Source organism: Carcharodon carcharias, chromosome 3 (assembly GCF_017639515.1).
Source record: "Carcharodon carcharias isolate sCarCar2 chromosome 3, sCarCar2.pri, whole genome shotgun sequence".
Classification (NCBI taxonomy): domain Eukaryota; kingdom Metazoa; phylum Chordata; class Chondrichthyes; order Lamniformes; family Lamnidae; genus Carcharodon; species Carcharodon carcharias.
Window position 1 is genome coordinate 160,803,791 of NC_054469.1, and position 7,561 is coordinate 160,811,351.

The window sequence follows — 7,561 nt, forward strand, 5'->3', positions numbered from 1 at the left end:
GATTTAAAAATAATGGAAATAGGTGTGAAAAGAAAAATCTATATAAATTATTGGAAAAAAAAAACAAAAGGAAGGGGGAAGAAACAGAGGATGGAGGAGGGAGCTCAAGACCTAAAGTTGTTGAATTCAATATTCAGTCCGGAAGGCTGTAAAGTGCCTAGTTGGAAGATGAGGTCCTGTTCCTCCAGTTTGCGTTGGGCTTTACTGGAACAATGCAGCAGGCCAAGGACAGACATGTGGGCAAGAGAGCAGGGTGGAGTGTTAAAATGGCAAGCGACAGGGAGGTTTGGGTCATTCTTGCGGACAGACCGCAGGTGTTCTGCAAAGCGGTTGCCCAGTTTACGTTTGGTCTCTCCAAGGTAGAGGAGACCGCATTGGGAGCAACGAATACAGTAGACTAAGTTGGGGGAAATGCAAGTGGAATGCTGCTTCATTTGAAAGTAATGTTTGGGCCCTTGGACGGTGAGGAGAGAGGAAGTGAAGGGGCAGGTGTTACATCTTTTGTGTGGGCATGGGGAGGTGTCATAGGTGGGGATTGAGGAGTAGGGGGTGATGGAGGAGTGGACCAGGGTGTCCCGGAGGGAACGATCCCTATGGAATGCCGACAGGGGGAGTGCAGGGAAGACGTGTTTGGTGGTGGCATCATGCTGGAGTTGGCAGAAATGGCGGAGGCTGGTGGGTTGATAAGTGAGGACAAGGGGGACCCTATCATGTTTCTGGGAGGGAGGAGAAGGCGTGAGGGCGGATGCATGGGAGATGGGCCGGACACGGTTGAGGGCCCTGTCAACGACTGTGGGTGGAAAACCTCGGTTAAGGAAGAAGGAGGACATGTCAGAGGAACTGTTTTTGAAGGTAGCATCATCAGAACAGATGCGACGGAGGTGAAGGAACTAAGAGAATGGGATGGAGTCCTTACAGGAAGCGGGGTGTGAGGAGCTGTAGCCGAGGTAGCTGTGGGAGTCGGTAGGCTTGTATTGGATATTGGTGGACAGTCTATCACCAGAGATTGAGACAGAGAGGTCAAGGAAGGGAAGGGAAGTGTCAGAGATGGACCACGTGAAAATGACGGAGGGGTGGAGATTGGAAGCAAAATTAATAAATTTTTCCAAGTCCCGACAAGAGCATGAAGCAGCACCGAAGTAATCATTGATGTACCTGAGAAATAGTTGTGGAAGGGGGCCGGAGTAGGACTGGAATATACCCCATAAAGAGACAGGCATAGCTGGGGCCCATACGGGTACCCATAGCCACACCTTTTATTTGGGGGAAGTGAGAGAAGTTGAAGGAGAAATTGTTCAGTGTGAGAACAAGTTCAGCCAGACAGAGGAGAATAGTGGTGGATGGGGATTGTTCGGGCCTCTGTTCGAAGAAGAAGCTAATGGCCCTCAGACCATCCTGCTGGGGAATGGAGGTGTAGAGGGATTGGACGTCCATGGTGAAGAAGAAGCGGTTGGGGCCAGGGAACTGGAAATTGTTGATGTGGCCTAAGGTGTCAGAGGAATCACGGATGTAGGTGGGAAGGGACTGGACAAGGGGAGAGGGCAGGGAGTCAAGATAACGAGAAATGAGTTCCGTGGGGCAGGAGCAGGCTGACACGATCGGTCTACTGGGACAGTTCTGTTTGTGGATTTTGGGTAGGAGGTAGAAGCGGGCGGTCCGAGGTTGGGCGACTATCAGGTTGGAAGCTGTGGGAGGAAGATCCCCAGAGGAGATGAGGTCAGTGACAGTCCTGGAAACAATGGCTTGATATTAAGTGGTGGAGTCATGGTCCAGGGAGATGTAGGAGGAAGTGTCTGCGAGTTGACGCTCAGCCTCCGCGAGGTAGAGGTCAGTGCGCCAGACAACAACAGCACCACCCTTGTCAGCGGGTTTGATGACAATGTCAGGGTTGGACCTGAGAGAACAGCCTTCCGGACTGAATATTGAATTCAACAACTTTAGGTCTTGAGCTCCTTCCTCCATCCCCACCACCTTTCTGTTTCTTCCCCCTTCCTTTTGTTTTTTTTCCAATAATTTATATAGATTTTTCTTTTCCCACCTATTTCCATTATTTTTAAATCTTTTATGCCCCCCACCTCCACTAGAGCTATACCTTGAGTGCCCTACCATCCATTCTTAATTAGCACATTCGTTTAGATAATATCACCAACTTCAACACCTGTGTTCTTTTGTTCCTTTGTCTGTGACATATTTTGATGATCTGCTTCTATCACTGCTTGCTTGTCCCTACAACAACAACCCCCCTCCACTTCTCTCCACACCCCCACCCTCCCCCCACCCCCCCACCCCCTCACCCCCCACCTTAAACCAGCTTATATCTCACCCCTCTCATTGTAAAGAAAAATCAGTTCTGTTGAGGGGTCAAGAGGACTCGAAACATGAACTCTTTTCTTCTCCGCCGATGCTGCCAGACCTGCTGAGTTTTTCCAGGTAATTCTGTTTTTGTTTTGGATTTCCAGCATTCGCAGTTTTTTGTTTTTACCATCTAATCAGTGCCTGAACTTCTTTAGCAATAGTTTCTCTTTTCCCTGTCACCTCAGAAGTCCTGCCAATGGTTCACCTTGATGCTCTCCTTAATGATATGCAGCCCATTGGGGCCATCATCAAAAGCAAGGGCCAGTGTCCTGAATAATTCCTTTAATACTTGCTCTGCACTATCTCTATCCACTCCTTGTCTGTTGCCAATTGAGCGTTGGAAAGACAAAAGCTGTCATCCATAGTCTCTGCCACAAACTTCATGCCCGAGCTACCATACCCCTCTCTAGCCACTATTTCAGACTGAATAAGTCTAATCAACAACCTGTTCAACTCAAAACTGAGTTTCTAACCTAATACCAACTCCATCATAAGGGTGGCCTATTTGATTTTCTGAACCACTGCCTGGTGCTGTCCCTTTCTCAGTATGTCTGCTGCTGAAACCTTTGTTTATGCTTTGTCACTCAGTTACTCCGATGCTCAGCCTTGATTTCATCTCCCATTAACTTCAAATTGTTGTTTGTCCTACTGCCTTTGGTGCATGAAAGATAAGAGGTTAAAAAATATCTCGTGGAAAAATACAGCTTCAGTTCCAAACCCAAGCACAATTTAACATTGGACTCAGACTGAACTGTTTAACTGGGATTTAAATTCAGGTTCACGTGTTTTTTTTTATAATCTAAATTTCCCCCAGGAGCATTCAGCTTTGCTTTAACAGATGCCTTAAGTACATCAGTTCTCAATGCCCAACTGACGAATACAAACTCCAGCAACAGAATAGAAGCCAAACTCCAAGGCCTCTGAGGATGGGAAGGCCAGTGTAGATGGAGTTGTTGGAGATGTTTAAAGATGAAAGTCAATGAATTTATTTCTAAAATTTGTGGTTTTTTAATTTTTAAAAAAATTGTTTTATATTCAATGTGTTTATTTATTGATCATGTTATTTTAGGTGTGTCACCCCACCTCCAGATTCCCTTTCCTCTCTAAAGTCCTGGAATGTGTCATCGCCTCCCAAATTCATGCCCACATTTCCTGGAACTCCCATGTTTGAAACGCTCCAATCTGATTTCCTCCCTGCTGTAGTCTGGAAACAACACTTATTGAAGTCACAAATGACATTATATGTGACTGAGACAAAGGTAAACTATACCCCCCCCACCCCCACCCCCACTGCCTGTCTTTTTACCATGTCTGCAACCTTTGACGTGGTTGATTAAACAATGTGCCAGTTGTAGCTAAGTTGATAGCACTCTTGCCTTGGACTCAGAAGGATATAGATACAATTCCCACTCCAGAGCTCAAACATTTAGGCTGACACTCCAGCTCAGTGCTGTTGTATTGTTGGAGGTGTGGGGTGGAATCATCTGATCTGGAGATTAAGTGTGGTGGTGGACATGGAAGTGAGAGTGATTTCTGTTAAGGGGCAGGATGGCTGACCACACGTGATCTTGTGCTAGTCAGCTCATTACATATGCATCCTCGAGGAGCTCGCTGATTCAAGGCAGGGGCAGGCAGGAAGTCATTGTACCCGCCATTACCTCAAGGGGGTGAAGGTCCACACACTATATTTAAAGGCAGCTGGACAGCTTGCACTATGCCTTCCACTTTTGCATGGCCACTGCTCTACGCTTACTCGCTGACCCTTCCTCCCTTCCTTGGTTATCCTCCATGCAACGTGCACTGCTACCACCCAGCCTCATGCATAGGCTGGCATTTACAGACACTCTGCAAAGAGGACAAGGCAGCGGTAACTCACTATTAATCATGGAAGAAGTCTACCTTACCAGTCAGTGCACAATTATGTGCAGTCATGAATGTGAACATTCTAAGTTCTTGCTGGCAGGGAACTTAATTTGGAGGGGGGGTGTTTAATTTGGCGAGGTGGACTTTTAATGAGTATGCATGACATGCTAATGCATGCAAAAGGGCTTCCCGACATCGTCGGTTGGAAAGCTAGACCTGTGTTTAACCCTCTTTTTAAGTCCCAAGAACATAATTGATAAAGTTCATCCGGCTGTCGGGAAACTGATTTTTGGCTTCACACCAAATTAAGCTTCCCGGTGCTGGCGGGGCTGAAAAATTCCATCTTTTGTCTTTTGAATGAGATGTTAAACCAAGACCCACTTGCCCTCTCAGAGTAAGGTAACAGATCCTATGGCACAATTTGAAGAAAAACGACAAGTAATCCTGGTGTGTGCTGGCCAACATTCATTCCCCAATTAACATTAAAAGAACAGATTATCTGAGAGCTATGAGAGCTTGTTGTGTTCAAATTGGTTGTGGTGCTTCCTACTATACAGTAGTAAATAGATTGTGTATGTCTAATAGAGTGTGAATACTCAGAGACCTGAACCGAGGGCCTAGCATTCACTCATTTTACCTGAGCAAATTAGGTCATTGAATCTCTTCCTACAGTGGAATAGTTTCTGCACACCACATTCCATTTGCTGACTGTGGCCTAGAGTTGTGGAGACTCTGTGGTGTTTCCAAAATGGCACCGGAAACCCAGATCCAGAAGTCCTACCCCATTTCTGACAGATCCTATTTTCACCAGTAGGGGAATGGGGCTGGGACATGAATCACACAAGGGAAACCTGAACTTGACAGGCCCATTTGAACTCAGTGCTGAGTAACAAATGCTCATAAAGGGTGGATAATGTCTGTGAAATTGTCAAGCTGCCAAGTTATTTTAATACCCTGTCCTTTAAAATGATAAAAAAACAGCCTGTATCTGAATTGAATAAGATATTTTCTTGCAGTAGCTGTTTGTTGACATAACCCTAAGCACTATCACTGTAATTATTACTGCCTGACTGCATTCCACAACCTACCATTATCCGGTGGTGAGGGTGGTGCTGTAGGTTTACAATTTCATTGACAGCCTCAAGAAGTTAAAGGATTAGCTGTCTTAAGTGGTGTTATGAATACAATTGTTTGTTTTGATGAAGGATTAAGTACTAGAGGGGATTTAAAGGTATTGAATGGCCTTTCATGAATGAGAGTGTTTTTTATATGGAGAAGTCTGTAACAGATATTTAGAACTTTATTTCATTTCATCTCAGCGTGGCTCCTGATATCTGCACCTGGTGGATATAGGGTGAGTTGGCTTGGAGGATGTAAGGGCAAAGGATGGTGGGTGCGGTGCAGGGGTTGGCATGAGTTGGCACTAAATTAGCATATGGGCTATTAGAGGCCATGGGAGTGGCAGGAGGATCATAGGTTGGCACTAAGTTGGCACAGGTGCTATAAAGGGCCATTGGGTTAGGCGGGGAGAGATTTCCCAACTATGCGCATCTGCCTCGGGAGCAAAAGTCCAGGCCTGTATCGCCTTTCTCCATCCAGGCCTACTTGGTCTGTGAGGGCAGCCACTTCTTGTCACCCTCCAGGAGAGGACCTCCCTCCTCTCCCTCACAGCCTTGAAGAGGACTTCCAGGTCTTGACCTGTGAATCGAGGGGCTGCCCTTCTCTTGGTTCCAAATCTCTGGTTCTCTTCTGACTTCTTTCAAACCGTAAGTAACACAATGAAATGAAAACCACAGTAATGACAGCCAAAGTTTATCTCACCCCAGCGGCACTTGAACAGTCCCAACTCCTTTCCCACCGCTTCCAAATCCAACTTCAGGCCAATTAAAGGAATGCCCCCTTGAAAATCTGGGGTCTGTTTGCGCCAGGGGTGGGATCAGGACCTAGAAACAGTTCTGTTTCTCATCCCTGGAAGGAAAATCCCACCTGAAAGCTTCTTTCAGCTCCATCTTTGACTGTTTCAACACCACTCATGGAGTATGGGCTTTTCCTATCAGTTTATGCTTGTCTACATTAAATGTTGTCTGCCATTATTCTGTCCATGTGCATCCTCTGTCCAATTTATTTTCTAATTTTGGAGCTGCTAATTTCACAGCCCTCCCAGTTTGATATTATCTGCTAATTGGCAACCTCCCATTGAGTTTCTGGACCTTACTCATGCCTGGCTGGTATAGTGAATAGGGTAAACAGATTTTATCTCAACAGTTTTACACTTTTTCAATACATATATCTTTCATGTGCAAAAGATGAACAGAAAATCCAAGCTGCTATAAGAATGAGGAAAATTGTCGGTATTCAGCATTCAGGAAGGTAGTTTAAATAATGCCCAAACAATTGAGCTAGGATGCATTTTTGCCCTACTTTGTTCTGATTTTCAACAAACAAACAAGTAGATTAAAGACAAACTTGCTTTTTAATGAGACTTCGGAAATAGCTGTGCTTAAAATTCCTAGGGCTAAGAAGTGGGAGGATATCATTTGGTCTGGGAGAGCAGTGGGGAGGTTGGAGATTGGAAATTGTGGGCTGCAGAATCCACATCCCTGGAATGTCGGGCCATTTTCCTCAATGAGAAGAAATTCTGATGCGATGAAGTGGTTACAAGAAAAGCTCACCCATATCTGTTCTGACAGTTCCACATCATCCCCTATTGCATGGAAAGTGCCATACCAGCATAATGGAAACAATCTGATGGAAGTTACTGCTCTCCTAACAGCAACTGATCCCAGAATAAGCAACTCTTGCTTAAAAAAATTAAATTTGAAAATTGGCAGGTATTTTAAGGTTGGTAAGTATCTTGTTGTCCAATGGCTAGACAACCAACAAAATAGCTAGACACCCAACAGACTAGCAGGGCTCCACTCTAATATTCCTCACCCCCATAGGGTAGATTTCCAGGAAGTGTTAATGACACTGTCCACAGGTTTGGGACAAGGCCAATTTGACGCTATATTGGCAGATAGATGTCCTGGCCCACCACATTTTGTTTTCAGAAGGAAAGCTCGAGGGTGTTCAGACCCACATAGTTTCCTTCCCAGTTAACAAAAGTCACAACCCAGTAACAGCATATTTTCAATTGCAATTCACATGATTTTGTTGGCAGGTTGCTAATTACAAGGAAAAACAGTATTCCACTATTTACTTTGTTAAAAGTAATTTTGCCCTGTACATCTGTTTGATCCATAACAGGACTTGTACTGTTCAATTGTCATTGTGGCAACATGAGCTGGAGAAGAAACAGAGTGGAAAAAAGAAAGAAAGCAGAATGATTCTAATAAGTCATCAT